The 21,942-nt window shown below is 39.7% G+C and overlaps 1 long non-coding RNA gene and 2 other non-coding genes across 6 annotated transcripts; all 3 read right to left on the minus strand.

The window, feature by feature from the left end:
- Positions 1-3,234: 3,234 nt before the first annotated feature.
- On the minus strand, positions 3,235-17,872 carry LOC113261047 (uncharacterized). 4 transcript variants are annotated; one of them, XR_008956206.1, is made up of 6 exons: positions 17,816-17,856; positions 17,038-17,432; positions 16,886-16,950; positions 16,517-16,586; positions 13,752-16,305; positions 3,235-10,950 (listed from the first exon to the last, which is right to left on the minus strand). It is a non-coding gene; the product is annotated as an uncharacterized LOC113261047 (long non-coding RNA). The 4 variants fall into 4 exon arrangements; XR_008956207.1 differs by having other exon boundaries at positions 3,235-10,114; positions 10,849-16,305; XR_003318222.4 differs by lacking the exon at positions 3,235-10,950 and having other exon boundaries at positions 14,508-16,305; positions 17,038-17,116; positions 17,213-17,432.
- LOC113261388 (small nucleolar RNA SNORD50) lies at positions 16,398-16,468 on the minus strand. Its single transcript, XR_003318370.1, has one exon. It is a non-coding gene; the product is annotated as a small nucleolar RNA SNORD50 (small nucleolar RNA).
- On the minus strand, positions 16,736-16,805 carry LOC113261389 (small nucleolar RNA SNORD50). Its single transcript, XR_003318371.1, has one exon. It is a non-coding gene; the product is annotated as a small nucleolar RNA SNORD50 (small nucleolar RNA).
- Positions 17,873-21,942: the final 4,070 nt, after the last annotated feature.

Genomic DNA, 21,942 nt, shown 5'->3' on the forward strand with positions numbered 1-21,942 from the left:
CATGTTCACATAACTTTTATTACAGTATCATAATTGTTCTCTTTTATTATTACTTATTATTTGTATTTTATTTTAAAAATTTTAAAAGATTTTATTTTTAAGTAATCTCTACACCCAGTGTGAGGTTCAAACTCACAACCCCAAGATGAAGAGTTGCATGCTCTACTGACTGAGCCAGCCAGGTGCCCCTTAGTTATTGTTGTTAATCTCTTACTGCACCTAGTTCATAAATTAAACTTTATCATAGGTATGTACGTATAGGAAAAAACATAGCATATATAGGGTTTGGTACTACCCATGGTTTTGGGCATCCATTGGCGGTCTTGGAAAGTATCCCTGGAGATACAGGAGGATAATTGTATAACAATTGTATAACAGTAGAGGTTCTTCTTTTTTTTTTTTTTTAAGATTTTATTTATTTATTTGACAGAGATAGAGACAGCCAGCGAGAGAGGGAACACAAGCAGGGGGAGTGGGAGAGGAAGAAGCAGGCTCATAGCGGAGGAGCCTGATGTGGGGCTCGATCCCATAACGCCAGGATCACGCCCTGAGCCGAAGGCAGACGCTTAACCGCTGTGCCACCCAGGCGCCCCAACAGTAGAGGTTCTTAACTATTTGAGCCAAGATCTACTTGCCACTCTGGTGAAGCCTATGGACCACTTTTCAAAAAATATTTTTAAGTGTATAAAACAAAATATGTAGGATTATATGCAAAACCCTTTACATTAAAATATAGTTATAGGGGCACCGGGGTGGGTCAGTCAATTAAGTGTCTGACTTCAGCTCAGGTCATGACCTCGGGGTCCTGGGATCAAGCTCCCTTGGGCTTCCCGCTCAGCAGGGAGTTTGCTTCTCTTGCTCCCTCTGCCCCTCTCCCACCCCGGCTCATGTGCGCATGCTCTCTCTCTTTCAAATAAATAAATGAAACCTTTGTTTAAAAAAACCCTTAAAATATAGGTATAAAAATATTTAAACAAACTAAATGTATGCTACAGGAATGTATGTGTGCCATGACTGGAATGTTTGTGTTTCCCCAGAACCCACGTGTCATAATCCTAACACCAACATGATGGTGTTAGGAGGTTGAGATTTTGGGAGATGATTAGGTCTGAGGGTGGAGCCCCCATGAATGGGATGAGTGCTTTTCTAAAAGAGACCCCAAAGGGCTCCCTCACTTCCACTCACTATGTGAGGATACGATGAGAAGCTGTAACCCAGAAGAGAGCTGTCACTTGACCATGCTGGCACCCACCCTGATATTGGACTTAGAGCCTCTATGAATGAGAGAAATAAATATCTGTTGTTAATAAGCTGCCTAGTATGTGGCATTTTCTTATAGCAGTCTGAATGGACCAAGATAATGTGCTTCTTTGCATTAAACAACAAGATCTAGTGGCCAGCTTAAAAAGAACCATAATTTCTAGGTAGAAATAAGCATACATAAAATTCTTAAGTATTTATATGTGAAAGTAACTGTAATGCAATGTATATAAAAATAGCTGTGTTTTCTATGGTGATAAAGTCACAGATACTGCTAGTAATTCGGTGGTATATTGCCTACTTTTATTATTGAAGAAAATGCTACATTTCAGTTAGTGCTTAGTGAAAATAAAGATACAGATTTTTCCCTGCCCAAGCTCAGAGATCCCCTGAATTCCATCATGGCTCCTTGAAGGCCAGTAGATCCCAGGTATGAATGCTGGGTGTGAGTGGGAGAAAATGGGAGAAGTCAAAGACCTGAGAAGCCGAATGGTTTGGACATTGATGTGTGGACATTGGAAACAGATGGTATAGAATATAGCACAGCAAACCTCGTCCTGAACACCTCAAAATCAGTAAAAGGCAGTAACTAGACAGCTGGAGAATAACTGCCTTAAGGCAGGACAAAGCGTAGCAAGTCAGGTGGAATGAACAAGAAAAAATTGGGGTGGTTGGTGCCTGGATGGCACAGTTGGTTGAGCATCTTACTTGGTTTGGGCTCAGGGTCTGGGTCCCAGCCCCACCGTGGGCTCCATGCTCAGTGCAGAGTCTGCTTGGGACTCTTTCTCCCTCTCCCTCTGCCCCTCCCCCCAATAAATAAATAATTTTAAAAAATCAGGGGTTGTACATAAAAATGAAGGAATAATTGTCAAGAAGTGGCAGTAGGGTGCAAGAAGATATCGACCTTAACTTTCTCACCTGAGGGAAATAGCTTAAGAAGCTTGCAGAGGGAGGCACCTAGCTGGCTCAGGTGGTAGAGCATTTGGCCTTAATCTTGGGGTCCTGAGTTCAAGCCCCATGTTGGGTGTGGAGATTCCTTAAAAAAAAAAAAAAAAAAAAAAGACGATGCAAAGAGAAGTGGTGCCCTCAAGGAGGGAGTAGATTTTACTTAAGGCAAGGAGCTGGAAGGAATGTACATGTTTAAGGCTGTTAGGTAGTTTCTTACTCCTACAGACTGGGCAGTGGAAAAGATTGGGAGAGAGGGTACCAGTTGGGGTGCAGTATGGACTAGAATGGCAAATGGATGTGAGAAGATAGATTACCAGAAACATTTTATTTTATTTTATTTTTTTTTAAAGATTTTTTATTTTTATTTATTTGACAGAGATAGAGACAGCCAGCGAGAGAGGGAACACAAGCAGGGGGAGTGGGAGAGGAAGAAGCAGGCTCCTAGCAGAGGAGCCTGATGTGGGGCTCGATCCCATAACGCCGGGATCACGCCCTGAGCCGAAGGCAGACGCCTAACCGCTGTGCCACCCAGGCGCCCCTACCAGAAACATTTTAATTCATGGATGGTGGAGACACCTGGGTGGCTCAGTCAATTAAGTGTCTGCCTTCAGCTCAGGTCATGATCCTGGAGTCCCAGGATCGAGCCCCATGTTGAGGCTCCCTACTCAGTGGGGAGTCTGCTTCTCCCTCTCCATCTGCTGCTCCCCCTACTTGTGCTCTTTCTCTCTGTCAAATAAATAAATAAAATCTTTTAAAAAAATTCATGGATGATAATATAAACCCACCATCCAAGGAAAACCAGTGTAGCATTGTGGTTTGGAATGTTTATTGCTATAAAATTTGTCATCATGGCAAAATTCAAAGCAATCAAAACTTTCAGTCTTAGGGAATTGGTTAGTTATTGAATATACATAAAAATGAAATGTTCCGGATGTTGCCGATGAGAACAAGCAGAGGAATATTTAGAGGCATTGAAGATTGTCATTATAGAATATTAAGTAAAAAAAAAATCAGGATAACAAACCATAGGCAGAATAATGCAAATTTTATTAAAATTTATATCTGCATACAGAAATAAAACATTTTTTACAGTGGCTATCTTTATTTTGTAGAATTATGAGTTATTTTAATTTTACTTTTAATATCTTCCTTCTTTTTACATTTTTATAAGATATCTTTTTATAATTTTTTCTTTTTGTAAGTTTTTAATGGTTAAAAAAGAAAAATTAAAATATAGCCTTTAGGAAATTAGGTACATTTAAACATACCAGAACCCAATGCCTAAAGCTGAAAATGTATATTTTACTTACTCTGGAAGTTTGTGTTCTACAGATCGTTCTTTATGTGAGTTAAAAATTGATAAATAATTTAAATTCCTAGTAAATGGCAAACAGGAAATTGCATAGGAGGGGCACCTGGGTGGCTCAGTCAGTTAAGCGTCTGCCTTCGGCTCAGGTCATGATCCCGGGGTCCTGGGATCGGGCCCCATGTGGGGCTCCCTGTTTGGCAGGGAGTCTGCTTCTCCCTCTCCCTCTGCTCCTCCCCCTTGTTCATTCTCTCTCTCAAATAAATAAAATCTTAAAAAAAAAAAAGGAAGAAAAAATTGCATAGGAGACAGTTTTCTTATATTTGGATTTCATTGGATCTAAGTTTAGAGGTTGTAGTTATTATATATTTAGAAGAATGTTCAAAGAACTTTGGGGTACTCTAATATGAATTGTCTATGAACCATAAATCTAGAATAAACATTAATATGGTATTGAGCATATTTTACTTTCTGAGATATGTATGAGAGACGGCTCTTTATGAAGGCAGACAACAGTCATACGGGCAGGACTGATATCGCTAGTTGATAGAAAGTTCAAAGTGTCTGTAACAAACATATACCTCTCCAAGATGCAGCTGAAGCTGAAGTGATAAATCTCATGCGACTCTATTCATGGTAATAATTAGTTCTCTAGAGTTTCGTTAGACTCATTCAAGGAACTTTTTTAGGGAGACTGATCAGACATCTTGCAGATGTGTGACATTGCAAAGAATGGAAAGTGCCAATATCTTAGGATAAATATATCACATTTCATGGAAAAAATTATTTAAAGCATATTTCCTGTAGAATGTGGATCTTAAAGTATCTGTATATTGTCGGCATGCTCCCGGAACATCCAATCAACTACTTATACTAAGGTTGCTTCTCTTTTTCTTAATGTTAGCAGCCATTAATGATCATTCCTTAGATACATTAATTTGTTAGATGGTTGCAAAATGGTGGCATTCTAATTATGTTAATCTCTTTCAGTTATTAACTAGGATCCATTAATAAAGAGTAACTTACCTTTTATTTGATTATCCGTTACTACAGTTGGTGTTGGAAAGTCCCTTTATTTGCCAGTTCTGAAATTGATGAGTTGGTTCACCAGCGTCCTCTAACAGCATCAAAATCAGTTTTGTTTTGTTTAGGTATCATTATGAATTCACAGATTTGAACATATTTTATGTATGTCAGTCTATTGTAGTTCTTATCCTTGGTAGTCGTCTAAATTTACATCGTTGTGCGGTAGGAGATGCTCCAGGTTGGCTACTGAGTTCTTTTAACACAATCCTGGCTGTCTTTGGTAGCTCTCTTGCTCTCTGCTCTAGCAAGGTGCACCAGGCTCATCCTGTACGGTTCTTGCCCAGACCTGTAATCATTTCTTCCATAAGCCCTGTTTCCTTTCAATGGTAAATGTTAGAGACCTCAATCTGGGCCCTAGGGGGTAGGGTTCACAGGTTTTGATGCATATGAATCACACTTCGAGTTTCTGTGTTTTCTTTGCAGTGGTTCCCATTTTACTCCGAGTAAAACCCTCTCAGTGACCCTAAGGGTCCACATGATTTGCATGGCCTATGTCTTCTCTTTCTTTACCACGCATGTTTCGGTCTTTGGGCTGCTGCCGTGGGAATGCATAGCTCAATCCCTTACCCCCTGTAAGTCTTTGCTTAATCTCATGGAAGTCTATCCTGGCAACTATATTTAAAATCACAACACTACTTACCTCCCCAAACCCACTCCGTTTACAGAGCCTTTGTCTTCTTTTTCTATTTTTTTCCTATCACTTCTCATTTTCTCATATCTTTTATAATGTATGTATTTATTATGTAGTATTCCTCCCCTCCTCCCAAAATATAAGCTCCACAAGGGCAGGGATTTTGGTTGTTTGGTTCACTGCTCTATCTTTAGTGCTTGGGACAGGCAGTACCTGCACATGGTAGCTATTCACTACCTATTTACTCAATGAACAAATGAATACATGTTAGCATATTTCTGAATCATCACACACCTAATCTATCACGTTCAATCTCAAAGGAACAGATACAATTTAAAGCAAACAATATTCATCAGGAAACAGCTATATCCAGGTATGTAGAGTATAGAGACAAGTCCATGAATTTCAAAACTAGCCTGACATTTCTGGGTATGTAGTCAGACTTTGAGCGATGCTTGTGCACTCACCTTCTTTTTTTCCTTTTCTTTTTTTTTGGAAGAGAGAGGTGGAAGGAGGGGGAGAGGGAGAGAGAGACTCCTAAGCAGGCTCCATGCTAGCCTGACACAAGGCTTGATCTCACAGCCCTGAGATCATGACCTGAACTGAAGTCGAGAGTTAGATGCTTAACTGCCTGAGCCACCCAGGCTCCCTTTTGCATTCATTTTTGAAAAAGAAATGCACTATAAGCTGAGAGTTTCCATCAGTGATAAAACTAAGACATGAGAATTAAGATGTACCCCCAAGAATAAGCCTTACTATTGCCCCGGAGAAGTTTAGTATGCTTAGTACCCATGTTCCTTCTAATGTAATTAAATTATCAACTATTAGCAACATTTTTGTATAAAAGTGGCTGGTTAAAGTTACTTAGGGGCATCTGGCTGGCTCAGTTGGTGGAGCATGTGACTCTTGATCTCAGGATTGTAAGTTTGAGCCCCACGTTGAGTGTAGAGTTCACTTAAAAAATAAATAATAGGGTGGCTCAGTCCATCAAGCATCTGCCTTTGGCTCAGGTTGTGATCCCAGGGCCCCGGGATCTAAGCCCACATTGGGCTCCCTGCTCAGAAGGGAGTTTGCCTCTCTCTCCCTCTGCCTCTCCCCCTGCTCATGCTCTTTCTCTCACTCTCTCTCTCTCAAATAAATAAAATCTTTAAAAATAAATAAATAAATAAAACCTTAAAAAAAAGGTGGATTTCGGGTTACTATTGACATAGCAGGGCTAAGCCTAATCTGAGATTCAGATTTGCCTGGATTCATGAGCCTGAGCCTTCCAGGTTCTTAGGATGAATTGCAGGGTGGGAGTCTGCTAAGAAGAGATCAGAGATGGGGCAGAGGAGAAGGATAGAAAAGTACTAAACCCACGCCTGACTATAGGGACTAGGTCTCAGGGCTATGGAAAATCATCTATGATACATTTTTATTTTTTATTTTATTAAGTAGACTCTACTACCAATGTGGGGCTAAAATTCATGACTCCAAGGAGATCAAAAGTTGCAATCTCTACAGACTGAGCCAGTCAGGTGCCCCTCATAGAAAAATGTCTATGACAAAAGGCTGAAGGACCTGTTTTCTGAGGGGTGTTGTGAGACAGGAGACACAGGAACTGCATAGATTTCTACTTCATGAGGCATAGCACCAAGAGGAGGATATGAGACGATAACACCCCCTGGACTACGATAGTGTCAGGAAGAAAGACTTTGATGCTTTGTGGGAGGCACTGGATATGTAGGGGCACCCAATGGAGGGGCCACAGTAACAGGCAGAACATCAGGAAGAACATCTGGAGGCCTATTTGTGAATACATGTGAGATACTCTAATGGGGACTCCAGAACCTCTCTGAAGGAATTTTGTAGGCCCTAGAAGTTCAGTGTCAACAGAAGCAGTGAGCTAGTACAATCTAATGTGACTTTACCCATTCCCACAGATTAGTGAATTTTGAGGAAATTTACATTGCCACTGGGGGCGGGGCAAATTGAGGCACTATACTTAGTGGGTTGAACACTGGGCTGAGGAAGGGATAGAGGTGTTGGTGGTCATTTTGGTCATTAACTAGCTGGGTTACCTTGGGCAAGTCAAGAATCTGAACTTAGACTTGAAAGGGTCTTTGAAGTTGATTAGGGCCAGCCTCCTTCCTCCAACTCACAGTGACAAAGACTACGATTTGGAGGCTGTATGTTCTCATATCAGGAACTTCATTTTTATGTTCCATTGTGGATTGCCTCTTTTTATTTATTTCATTAATCTCCTTTGTGCCTTCGAGAGAAACACTTAGATTAACTACTCTTTTGGGGAAGGTATTTAGTGGGATAAGAACACTCTTTGGACTTAGACTGCCAGATTTTAAATTCCTTTTTTTTTTTTTTAAAGATTTTATTTATTTGACAGAGAGAGAGAGACAGCCAGTGAGAGAGGGAACACAGGCAGGGGGAGTGGGAGAGGAAGAAGCAGGCTCCCAGCACGGAGCAGGGAGCCTGATGCGGGGCTCGATCCCAGAACCCTGGGATCACGCCCCGAGCCGAAGGCAGACGCTTAACGACTGAGCCATCCAGGCACCCCCAGATTTTAAATTCCAATTCCTCCACTTCCTATGTGACCTTCATTAGGTTACTTTTCTAAGTTTCAACTTCCTCATCTGTAGAATGGGCAAAAAAATAGTACCTACCACATGGGATTATTATTAATATACTATTATCCCACCTGATATACTTTCAAATATCTAAAAACAGTCATATTTTCCCTCGATTTTCATTTCTTCAGGTTAAATATTTCCAAGTCCTTAAAATATTGTCCAGGATGAATTGTTTACAGAGTCTTTGTCTTCTTTCTTTGGATACCCCCAGTCTGTCAGTGTTTTTCTTAAATGTAGCACCCAAACTAAAAAACAGTATTTTTATGTGCAAAATACAGATGATGATGAAATCATTCCTTCCAGTGATCTAGACCTTAACCAGCCTGTACTTTAAATATCTCAGTTTATCACACATAAAATATACGAATACCAAATAATGCCTGCTATATCTACCTTCCATGGTTTCTGTAGGAGAAACCGAGATGATATATGTATGTCAAAGTACTATGAAAAATAAAAAAGAAGTGAAAGTGTCAGCCATTATTTTATACTGTTTTTCATTAAATAGGGAACAAAATTATGATAGGTATGACCTATCAGTTACAAAAAATAAGTAATAAAACTTACTGCAGTCCTAATGTTCACATAGAAAAAGGAAATTTTATTTTATTTTGGAGGGGTTATTTTTAAATTTTTAAATTTTTATTTTTAATTTAAATTCAATTAATTAACATATAATGTATTATTAGTTTCAGAGGTAGAGGTCAGTGATTTAACAGTCTTATACAATACCCAGTGCTTATTTCATCACATGCCCAGCAACCCTCAGTTTGTTTCCTATGATTAAGAGTCTCCTATGGTTTGTCTCCCTCTCTGAATTTGTCATTTTATTTTTTCCCTGATGATTCCATTTTGTTTCTTAAATTCCACATATCATTGAGATCATAAAATTGTCTTTCTCTGATTGACTTATTTTACCTTCTAGTTCCATCTATGTTATTGCAAATGGCAAGATTTCATTTTTTGATGGCCGAGTAGTATTCCATTATATATATTATATATATAATGTGTATATATATAATATATATTATATATGTGTGTATATGTATTTTATATATGTACATATATACATATACATACATATACAACACACACGATATCTTCTTTATCCATTCATCTGTTGATGGACATCTTGGCTCTTTCCATGATTTGGCTATTGTGGACATTGCTGCTGTAAACATTGGGGTGCAGGTGCCCCTTCGGATCACTACCTTTGTATCTTTGGGGTAAATAACCAGTAGTGCAATTGCTGGGTCACAAGGTAGTTCCATTTTTAACTTTCTGAGAAACCTCCATACTGTTTTCCAGAGTGGCTGCACCAACTTGCATTCCCACCAACAGCATAAGAAGTTTCCCCTTTCTCTGCATCCTTGCCAACATCTGTCATTTCCTGACTTGTTAATTTCAGCCATTCTGACTGGTGTAAGGTGGTATCTCACTGTGGTTTTCATTTAGATTTCCCTGATGCCAAGTGATGTCGAGCACTTTTTCATGTGCCTGTTGGCCATTTTTATGTCTTCTTTGGAGAAATGTCTGTTCATGTCTTCTGCCCATTTCTTGATTGGATTATTTGTCCTTTGGGTGTTGTGTTTGATAAGTTCTTTATAGATTTTAGATACTAGCCCTTTATCTGATAAGACATTTGCAAATATCTACTCTTATTCTGTCGGTTGTCTTTTGGTTTTGTCAACTGTTTCCTTTGCTGTGCAAGAAGCTTTTTATCCTGATGAAGTCCCAATGGTTCATTTTTGCCCTTGTTTCCCTTGCCTTTGGAGATGTGTCTCGCAAGAAGTTGCTGTGGCCGAGGTCACAGAGGTTGCTGCCTGCGTTCTCCTCCAGGATTTTGATGGATTCCTGTCTTACATTTAGGTCTTTTATCACCCATTTTGAGTCTCTTTTTGTATATGGTGTAAGGAAATGGTCCAGTTTCATCCTTCTGCCTGTGGCTGTCCCAATTTTCCCAACACCGTTTGTTGAAGAGACTGTCTTTTTTCCATTGGATATTCTTTCCTGCTTTGTTGAAGATTAATTGGCCATAGAGTTGAAGGTCCATTTCTGGGTACTCTATTCTGTTCCACTGATCTGTGTATCTTATTTTGTTCCAGCACCATACTGTCTTGATGATCACAGCTTTGTAATAGAGCTTGAAGTCTGGACTTGTGATCTCACCAGCTTTGGTTTTCTTTTTTAACATTCCTTTGGCTATTCGGGGTCTTTTCTGGTTCCATACAAACTTTAGGATTATTTGTTCCAGCTCTGTGAAAAAAGTTGATGGTATTTTGATAGGGATTGCATTGAATGTATAGATTGCTCTAGGTAGCACAGACATTTTAACAATATTTGAAAAAACAAAATTTTAGACTGCGAAATATTTAGTAAGCCTAAACCATTTTTTGTTACATGAGGTGATTATCTAAGACGTAATCTCACTTACATCAAAAAGTTTTTCCTGTGAAGCATACAACCTCTGACAACATTCACCTTCTATCTGAGATAGTTTCATTTCAATCTCTGGTTTCTCTGATATACATGTTTTAGTTTTTATTTTTTGAGGGAGCTCTATGCCCAACGTGGAGCTTGAACTCATGACCCCAAGATCAAGAGTTGCAAGCTCTACCAACTGAGCCAGTCAGGCATCCCTCTTTAGTGATACTTTTTTCTTGAAAAATTATCTATTTCTCAAAAAACTGAACTTGATATTGAAACAAGTGGAGAGGAAGTTTTGTGGTTGGGAGCTGTGTTTGTTAATATTCAATAAGTAGATTTAGTTCTGATTTAATAAATAGAAACCTAAAAGGAAAATGTATAAAACCAGAGAGATTACATTGCATTGGCTTTTTTCATAGTTATTACTCATTATTCTTTAGCTAAATATAAACTTCCAAAATTATAGCAGTGGCCATTTATCCTTCACTTCTTAGTCTGTTCGAGCTGCCGTAACAGAACACCACAGACTGCGCGGCTCAAACAATAGAAATGAATTCTCTCACAGTTCTGGAGGCTGGAGTCCAACATTCTGAGGCCTCTTGTCTTGGCTTGTGGGTGGCCACCATTGCACTGTGTGCTCATGTGACCTCTTCTTTGTGGGTGTGCTAGGGGAGAGGGAGAGAGTGAGCTCTTTGGTGTGTTTTGTTTTGTTTTAATAAGGACAGTCTTTCTCCTGGATCAGAGCCTTCCCCTTAGAAGCTTAAACTCTGTTACTTCTTTTGAGGCTTTATCTCCAAATATAGCCACTTTAGGATTAGGGCCTCAATATATGAATTTTGTGGGACACATATATTTGTCCTTAACATCTTTCAACTTTTCTCATTTTCTTTTACCCCTTTTGGAGAAGTTAAATCACATCATTTGTGCCCTAAATATACAAACCGAATTCCACTTAATTTTTTATAGGAGCCATTACATTGTCTTAGCCAGAATTTAAGAGATTAAAGGGTAGTTTCTTCTCTTAAAGACTTCACATTCTAGGGCCAGAGAGGGATAAACCAACAATCAGAATACAACATGCTATGGGTCATTTTGTAGCATAAGTGGAGAAGACCTTATTTTACCTGGTTTTCATTAGCATCTTTCCATGGTACGTCTGATCTTTGTCTTACTTGGGACCCTCACTTACTTTTTTTTCCCCCTAATCAGCCTGGATCTCAAGGTTAGTAATTTTAACAAATTTACCTACATCCTCAATTCCCTTGGCTTGTCATTGTTTTGCTCCTCCTGGACAGTTTATTCCTAATTTTGGATTAATTCACTGATCTGCTTTCTTCTCCCAGGCAGATAAGCCTGAGAGTGAAGAATTATGCTAATTAACTATTAAAATTGGTAGTTTTCAGCCTTAGCAGGCACTTTAGCACTGTTAAGACAAACCTCTAATTTGTCTGTAGCTAGCTCCCCTTCTCTAGACAGTGTCTGATGAACACCCTATCATACTTCCTAAATTCCTTATCTCTTTCCTGTAGACTATTTTGCTTGATAATTTACAAAGTTGTTCTCAGATATTAACTCCTTCAATTTCCGTGCTAAGGCTCTGCATAAATTAAGGCTAACTCCAGCCCTATAGCCCAAGCAATTTTTGCTAGTTTTCATCCTTGCTTTTCATTCCAGAACTCCTTTATTTTTCATCTAGTTTCTGTTCTTGATATGGCAGTTGGACTTGACAACAGATTTCTGCTTCCCAATTTCTGTCCCTTGGCACAAAATAATCTCCAGGATTTCAACTAACCCTGGAATCCCCTACTCTTGGAATGTTCCAGGACTCAACTGTTGGACTTCTTTTCTCTATTTATATTCACTCCTTGGTGATCTCATCTAATCTTATGGCTTTAAATATACTCTCCACATGCTGATGACTCCCAATTTTATTTCTCCAGCTCAGAGATCTTCCCTGAACTCCATACTTCTCTACCTAACTCAAAATTTCATTTGGGTATTACATGCCATCTCAAATGTAATGTGCTCAAAATCAAGCCTCTCCAAGAGGACACTTTTGGGAGAAATGGATGGTCATTATTTTGATTGTGGTAATGATTTCATGGGTGTTCATCAATGGAAAACCTCACCAAACTCTACATTTAAAACTGTACAATTTGTTGTACATCAATTATATAGTTAGGAGGCAAGGGTAGGTCAGTAGTTTGCTGACCTCAGTAATGCACTCTATTTGTAAATCTTATTTTCTTCAAATGATGTTTTACATATTCTTAAATGCTTTTTCCATTATTAATACTCTTTTGAAGAGAACAAGAATCAACTGAGTAAGCATAACTAAGACAAAGTTTCCAAATAGATTGGCTTATACTGTACTCAATTTGGGATTCTGTGAGATTAAATCCTTATTTCCTGTTATAATTCAGCCACATGGCATGCCAGAACTTTAGTAGTGTGCTAGTGGCAAAGGGAAGAGGCCAGGACTTCTGAGAATGAGACCGAGTCTGGTTCTCATTTTGGAAAAGCACCGTCTCCTTCACCCGAAGATGGTCCATAAAGCTTCCAGAACTGCATGGCTTTGATCCATCTCTGTACATACCCAAATATATAGAATTAGTGAGGTGGAGCAAGGCCAGAGGCAGTGGCAATCTTCAGTCAGGCCATTATGAATACTATACCATGCTGTGAGTACTACTTGGATCCTGAATCAAGCTTTTTGGGAGGAAAGATGGGAAAGAGGGTCTCATCCCCAGGGAGGAAGGACTAGCAAGATAAGCAGACTATCATAGGCTGGAATTCAAATAAAGATTCTAATCCTAACTGGGCAAGTGGTGTTAAAAACCTGAGCACAAGCAAAAGATTTCATACAGATTGAGCAAACAGTGAGGATTTAGAGGTGCATAATCAATTCAGAGGTCACTTGACTGGGCAGTCACGTGCACTGGATATTAGATTTCTGGCAACAGAACTAATTTTAGAAAGCACCAAATGGTAGGTTTGAGCCTACCGTATTTGAAGATAACCTGGAAGTATGATGGAAGGCAAGAGAATTCCTATTGACTAAAGCCACACACATATAGGTTTTGCTCTTTCAACTTCTGAAATCAGTCCTAACCATGCAGATCCCAGTCTATTATAGTCATGTTCCTTTATTCCATAGGTCTTTAAAGCTTTGAGTCCCCACCAAGCTCTCTATTAAGTTGCACATATGCTCAGAAGGGTTAAGTTCCCTATCCAGGTAACTGGATAAGGTCCCTGGTTTTAACTAGTAGTTACCTACTTTGGTAATATAAAGGTATTACCTGGTATGTTAGCATTCACAAAGCATAAGGCTAAGAGTCGAACAGCCCAAACCTCCATTGTGTGAATGAAAAACATCATCCAGATCTACTAGAGGTTTTTCATTTTAATGGAAGCTGATGTTAGTTAGAACATTTAAGGTTTCAAGCTTAATTCCACTAAATTTTACCTTTTTAGTCCTGACTCATTCAAATGTGGACTCTGCAGAATCAAATGGACTAAATTATGTGACTGCTATACGACTTCCCACTGAAAAAAAAGTCAAGTTTTAGGTAATTCGAATGACCCAGTTACCCCAAAACACTTCAGTCTCATCTTCCACCTTATTTGTCCCATATCTAATCACCCAACTGATACCCAAATTATCAATTCATCACTCTAAGGTTCTGGAGCATACAGTCTTTGCTTAAAGTATTTATGCCTAAAAAATATTTCTCACATCCAAGTTGGTTTTGATTCAAATCTACTTGTTCAGTTTCCTCAGATATTAAGTATTTTGCTCTCCCACAGTACTTTATAGCTTGCCTTTGATTTTTGTCATTTTGTACCACTATTTTTTAAGATTTTATTTGACAGAGGGAGACAGCCAGCGAGAGAGGAAACACAAGCAGGGGGAGTGGGAGAGGAAGAAGCAGGCTCCCAGTGGAGCAGGGAGCCCGACGTGGGGCTCGATCCCAGAACCCTGGAATCATGACCTGAGCCGAAGGCAGACGCTTAACAACTGAGCCACCCAGGCGCCCCCATTTTGTACCACTATTAACAGAGGACATAAGAAATGTTTTACCTCTGACCTCCTCAGTAGAGTCCAGTAGAGTGCAATACATAAACACATTAACTTGATTTGGATTATATCAACTAAAGAAATGTGACATTACCAGATCAACTGCAACAGAAGGGAGCAAAAACAGAACTGAAGGAAAAGAGGTCAGAGTGCTCCAAAGCAAATTTTATTTCATAACTTGTTTTGAACTTATGTTTGCCAGCTTTGACAAAAGGATAGACACTTTTCCCTGAAAATTTTGTGCAGACCCCACTTTTATCATCGTCCGTCTAACATTTACTGTGCAAACAAGTGCCAAGTAGGTAGCCAAGGTAACTAGGCACTTAAGACTCTGGGATTGAAAACGATCTTACAGAAACACCGGTTAATACATACAGATGCACGCATGTTTGTTTTTTGAACAATAGATGCAACGAAGAACAAGGTCACTAATCTGAAGCCACCTTAACTTGGGAGTTTATAGTGTTGAGGAATTACAATTTTAGTAACTAATATCTTGCTAAATCACTTCACTTCATATACACTATGCCACTGATCTTCATGTTTCTCTAAGTGACTGTCTAAAGCAATACTTTCACCATTTCTTTGGTAACATCAAGATACCATTATGCCAAGTGGCTTTTCCCATTGCTGGATTTCATCAAGCCTTAAGGCCCCATTAAAAGGACCACACCCTGGTCTTAGTTTAGATACCTCACACTTCCTACCAAAAGACTGGTTTAGATTTCCTGCAGAAAACTTGCAGTTCATTCTCCTACATTTTTAGGTGACTGTGTATGGTCACTGCAATTCCTTGCACCTATAATTTAATAGTATGCAGGGACACAGAATACTCAATCTCTATGTAGTGGCATTAACACCTTATATTTAAGTTTGGCCGCAATAAACTTTTTCCAATGTGCTTTTTGTACACATTTTAACATTTGAGCAAATTCACTCGGTATCCTGCCCAATAACGCAACATGCTTGTCAGTCTCATGAATCTCCTGAGCTGCATGGGTCCAAAATTGAATTTTCACTAAGACAGGAAAACATTTTAGGGAAAAGGACAGCTCATTATGATAAGCTGACAAAAATACTATTATTGCGACCGACACACAAGTATGGACTTAGAACTTATTCATGCAGCTATTTAGGGAAAATGATCGTGCACGGGGCCCAAACATCTTGGTTGGATCAGATGCTATTACAGTCTACACTAAATCCATTCTGTGCAATGTTCGCCTACTTTAAACTCCCTGATCTTTCCCCATGACCCATAATTATGCTGTGCTCTCTTCATTTTCAGTATTCTACATTTTCCACATTGAGCATCTTTTCAAATTACAATTACATTAGGACCAAATATTCCATGATTCAGTAATCACTGATCATTCTGACACTTCATATTTTTCTCACCCTAATAATAGGCAGTCTCTCCATTTTGTTCACCATTAACCCAGTAATATTTAGTACTCTACAAAAAGCCAACATGATCTGTACTTATTCTGCGATACTGCCACACCGTGTCATCTCTCCAAAAATATCCTAAGGATTTTCCCACAATACTCTGTAAAGTTTCGCTCAGCTTTAATTACAATCACACATTTTAAATATAAACAAGTGACCAAAGGTAAAGCATTTAGAATGATCTGATTACAAGTCTGGTTAACTGAAACAAAGACTTCTCCATAAAAAATAGATTGTTTTCTATGCATTCCTGTATTTAAAATAGAACTAGATCTACAAAATAATCTGACTAACAGGTTGTTACTAGGGCAGTGCGACAAAAGTAAAAGGAAATGGTTCAATTCTAATGGATACATTAGATCTGATGCTGCTTCATAATCTGTTTACAAAAATAAAAATCAATATATTGTCTTCATTTGTAGGTTTCCTTCCCATGTCAGTAAAATGAAGAGCTTTTCCTTTTTTCATACAAGTAAATCTCGTGGAATTAGCCCTAGAAAAGGAAAAACATTTGAGATTTACAAGACTATTAACATTAGAAGAGCAAAAGAATTTTTAAAAATATCTTTGTCCTTATAATGGTCTATCTCAGAAGCCAGATCCGTATTAAATTTTCTCAACAGATATTCAGCTTCGGGATAAGGTCATCATAGATGAAGACCAAGGACAAAATACTGACCGTTAAATAAAAAACTTCCACTCACAGAAATGGGTTATACCTCAGGAAGGTTACTGCAAACTGGCCTCTTTCCATGGGCAGACAGCGACCCCTCACTGTTGGCAAAGAAAAAAAACCCAACACAAAACCTATAAATACATCATTGTGAGGTAGCAGCTTTTCCCCTACAAGATTTATAACCTAACAAAATTCTCATTTATAAAATCCAAACAACGAAGCTTTTTTATTTCTGCACGTGGGTCTTATCTCAGAAGCCGAATCCGTACATGCTTTTCTTCAGGTAGTCAGCTTCGGGATAGGTTTCATCATTGATCAGACCATAATCCATAGGAAATGTTAAAAAGGGAAGTACTGTACTAGAAACACTATAGATTTTGTAAACTACGCAACTTACTTTAAAGCAAGGTTGCTTGTCAGTGACATTTATAGCTCCGTTATTATTCATCAACCTCCCGGATGCTGTTCAAAGACAAAAAAAAAAAAAATTCACTTAAGCCTACATTATGGACTAAACATACTGAATCAAAGTACTAGCCCAACACATACCTGGGTAAGATTGTCAGGTTCCAGCCAAGTAATTTCCCAGCAAATATTCGCTCACGTGTTTTGGAATTTTCCTTTCCATCTATTAAGAAGCACATTTCAGTGATACATCATCTTTTCCTGTATATCAACAGGTTTCCTTCTTCAGTTTAAGAACTATGCTCTCAACCGTACTGACCTCAACATCTCCAGGTAACAGCTCCGTTACACCGAGAGCCAGTGTTCCAGCAGGAGCACAATATTTTGAAAACTAGGCATTTTCACAGAATGGCAGTTGAAGGTTTTCAGGACTAGAACCCTGCTTCTTCACTATTCTGGTTTGCACACAGCGCCACCTGGGCACAGCACAGCCCAATCTCACACAAGGTCGGGGACTGCCCATTTTCAACTCTTTCGATCTGCGACAAGAAAAAAAACCCAATCGTCTAATTAGCAAAGGCCTTATTCTCAACGTAAAACTAACTCTGCGCCCCAAATCCTGGGAATATGGTTGTTTCTCCGCCGCCGCCCAGGTTCCACCAGACGGGTGTGGGCGTTTATCAACTAGGCCGCGCGCTACGCTCGTGGCCATCCGCACCAGCCTCCGCGCGCCTCAACTCGAAGCCTGACGCCGCAGCCGCCACCACGCAGGGCACGGGGCGGTCCGGTTGCGTGTTTCCCACGTGCAATCTTCCAACCCACAGCGCACTAAGCTCAAACGTCTAAAATCTCACAGCGCCGCAGCGAACCTCAACCCGCCCCAAGCCCGCCCGCCGGGTACTCGCCCACGACGCCCACTCACCTACTACGAGCACCGGCTCCGAGGTCCAGACGCAAAAGAGCGAGCTGCGCTTCCAGCAGTTCCCTTTATAGCCTCTCCCGAGTCAGACCGAGGTCGCCCCGCCTCCTCGCGTCTATTGGACGTGGGAGAGAAGGGGCGTGGCCGTTTCCTGAGGAGAGAGAGCGGGAGCGCGCGCGCGCGGGGGGGCTCTTTTCTTTCGGGGGCTGGTTCCGGGGCGTGGTGCGCGCGACGCCAGCCCGTCGTACGCTCGCGCAGTCCCCGGTGCGCGCCTGCTTCGCGTGGCGATCCGTCGCTTCCGAGTCTGGCTCTACGTGGCGCGGGAGTGGCGCCAGAATTCAAACTAACTGCTGCAGTTGGGAGGCGAGACTCCCGCCTGCTCCTGGCCAAGTCGGCCCAGAACAGATCCGCCGGCTCGAGGCCGGGAGTGGCCTTGAGTTTGGCAGCGCCGGGCGGCCTCAGCTTATGGTCCTCTCGAGAAGTCGGCTGGTTAGTTGGCCGGCGCCGGGCGGGAGTTGACGCCCAGCGGGCGCCGCACGCCGGGTGAGAGAAACTGGCGTGCGGAAGTGCTCGGTGAAAAAGTACGTGAAAGCGCCGCATTTCTCCTGCGGTCCACGTCGAGAGTACCGCGCCTCCGCAGAGAGCCGACCCGCCGCGCTGCACGCGGCCCGGCTGCGCCCCAGTGCGGGCGGCCCTGCCCTGCCCGGCCCGGCCCACCCCACCCCACCCCGCGCTCCCTTGGGCCGGCACTGGGGTTGAGTTACATGATCAGCTCCTAGAATTCTCCCCGAGACAGCCAACCTGAGAGGTAAATACCCCATTTGGCAGAGGAGAAAACTGAGGTCCTAAATTAGCTAATTTGCCTAAACTCGCACAACTGAAAAGTTTTGCTGTTTTAAATTTCTTTGTGCCAAGTTCGTTAAAATGAATGCAGGAGAAAGTTAAATTTCAGATATATCTCCGAATACTATATACAAATAACTCTTTAAAAAATTAAGTAGCAATGATTGTGTTAATTAGTGTGTGTGAGCGAGTACGTCTTTATGCACACACAGCACACATGACATTTGAACATTCTAGCATTTGAAAATTCAGGTCTTCATGGCATTCGTTACTATTACTACTTATGTGTGGGTTTGCTTTTTGTCCTGCCCATGTGTAAGGAACACGGTTTTCTGTCAGGTTTTTATTGTTCTGCCTTAGAACAGTGTTCTGTCTGGCATAAAGTTGGTTGTCGGTAACGATTGGTTGAATGACTGAAAGAATATATGTGGTGGCCTTTTAGAAAATTAATTTAGAAAATTTAGAAAATTAAAGACCATACTGCAGATTAAAAGATAATAGTGAAAAGCAATTTCTGTAACAGGAACCTAAGTGATGAAGTACTTACCTGCCTAGGCATTATGTAGATTTTTTAACAGTATTTTGTAATGTAAATGTAAATTTGCATGTTCCTCATAGTGAAAAAACTAAAACAGTACAAAAGGATATAAAAAACAAAAATTTCCTTTCCATATCACTGGGAATCTCCCCACTGTTAACAGTAACCACTATTAGTAGTTTTTTACTTTCTATGCATGTACAAATCCATGTATATACTTCTTCATATTTCATATGTACAGATAAGATGTGGATACTTTGCTGCAACTTGCCTTGTCCCCTCATAAATCTAGATTACTTTCCATAGCAGTGCATATAGATGAATTTATTCTTGTTTATAGCCTGCATAGTATTCATTTGGATGTATGATTTATTTTCTCAGTTTCCAATTTTTCACTTTCAAATTATGCTGAATTTCAGATATAGTGAGTTTGTGAGAAGATCTGCAAGATCAATTTCTAGAAGTGAGTCACTTAAGTTTGTGATAGATACCGCTTAATTGTTCCTACCATCCTTCCATTCCTGCAAAATGATCATGCTGTGTTTAGATTTTGAAGGATGTTTTGCTAATTGAAAAACATACAACTTTTTGGGATGGCAATTATTACACATTCGAAATTGAAAACTATTAACTCTGTTATCTTTGAATCACTGCTGTATTGGAGACTACCAAAATCACCTGGTCAAAAGCAATATAAAACAATGATTCCCTACCCTGACTTATCAATTGAATTAGTTGGAGAGCTAAAAAATAATCAGATTTCTGCACCCTAACCTGCAACTACCAAAGCAGAATCTCTAAAAATGGAACCCAGAAAAGATTTCAAACAAGCATGTGGGCCATAACGTGAACCACAAATGCAAGTTGCATATGTAATTTTGAATAGTGTAGTAGCCACATTTAAAAAATAAAAAGGGTCCGAAATTACTTCAAATACATTTTATTTAACCCAATATAACCAAAATATTTTCATTTCAACATATGATTAGTAAAAGTTACTGAGATATTTTACATTCCTTTTTTGTATTCAATCCTTGAAATCCAGTGTGTATTTTACAGTCACAGCACATTTTGGCTTGATTGTCTACATTTCAAGTGCCTCGTTACCATACGGCAAGTGACTACTGTATTGGACAACACAGGTCTACAGTGATTCATATACACACAGAAGTCTGAGAACCACTGTTTTAGGGTAAGTGTGGCATTGCATACCTGAAACATCCCAGTCTTTAAAAAAAAAAACCTTCCATATTAAATTTTGATTTTAATAATTAACAAATGCAGAATGAAATGAATCCAGAACTTGCCTATTGACAAAACTGCCCTCCGTTGAACATGGGCAATGACTGTGAAGTGGGTACACAACTCATTCAAGGAGTTTATCTCATCAAGGAACAAAGAAAAATACTGGGAGATGAAGCCATCCGTCATTGGTCCTTAGACCTAAAACAGTCCAGCAAATTGCTATCAAATAGTGATTTAAGAAAGACCATATAAAGGTTAGAACTGAAATTAAGCATGTATGCTTGAGTATGCTAAAAATATGTTTTCATATTCTTAACACACTTTTAGATACAATAATCGTTTTAATAATTTTTCAGAAGAAATGTTCACTGAGCCCCTGGTGCAGGCCATGTGCTTCAGGGAAAGCTAATAAGAATACACAGAAGTCCTTGTCCTTCCTGAAAGAGTTTATAGTTTAGTAAGAAGTGTTAGGTTAGGTACCTCTGCTTTAAAAATTACTCATTAAAGACTTTTGGATAAGATCATAATGTGAACCAAATAGTGTTTTGGAGGAAAGATTAAAAGCAGAGTTTAGAAATTAATACAGTCATTTAGATGAGATATTGTGAGTGACGCCACTATAATTTTGGCCATGGTAATGGAAGGCAGGGAAGAAAACAACACACAGAACTTAGGTGCTGTTAGGTTCTTCTGCACATTAGCTCATGTAATCTTCAGAATAACCCTGGTATGTATTTTTAACCTTGTATAGATGGAAAAGTGAGACATAGAGATTTCAGTTAACTAACATTCCCAAGTCTCTCTTTCCCCAAATTCATGATGTCATGAAGGCATGATATTGCTGTGTTGAAGAAAGAAATAGGATGTGATGAGATGTGGGAGCAGCGTGGAGCCTGGGCAGCCAAGAGAACAGTAACTCCATTGAGAGGAAGCGGGAAGTCAGCTACTTATTTGGGAGAAGGGAAAAGATTCATTTTCACTTGTGTTAGATATGGGTGGAACATTGATGTACACATCCAATGGATCATCAGAAGTGTAGAAATGAAGCACACAAAAGAGGTCAGAGCTAGAGAAGGACAAATGACTGTAGAGAAGATGATTGACAAGTGTGGGGAGTAAAGAGCAGAGTACCTACCGCAGTAGCCTAGAACCAGTACCATAGTGTGTGTAGATACCCTACAGTAGACAACTTTTGAAAACACGTCAATACACACAAAGATCTGGATAGATAATGCATGAGAATAAAGTTCACTATTACAACTTCTGCTAAAATCATGATAGAAGTATGTATGCCATGTTAAGTAGCATAAGCATTACTCCAAAGCAGAAAAAAAAAATCAAACTTCAAAAATTAGAATATAAGAATCTTAGTATAATGTTCTTTTTTCCAGTTCCTAAACTGAACTAGTCAATAAACTAGGTTTGATGCAGAACAGACAAATGTGGGTTGAAGAAAATCTTGTGAATACTCTATGAAATAGTAAAGTGTTAAGTTCATGAAATA

The sequence above is a fragment of the Ursus arctos genome, unplaced genomic scaffold (genome assembly GCF_023065955.2).
Source record: "Ursus arctos isolate Adak ecotype North America unplaced genomic scaffold, UrsArc2.0 scaffold_29, whole genome shotgun sequence".
Classification (NCBI taxonomy): domain Eukaryota; kingdom Metazoa; phylum Chordata; class Mammalia; order Carnivora; family Ursidae; genus Ursus; species Ursus arctos.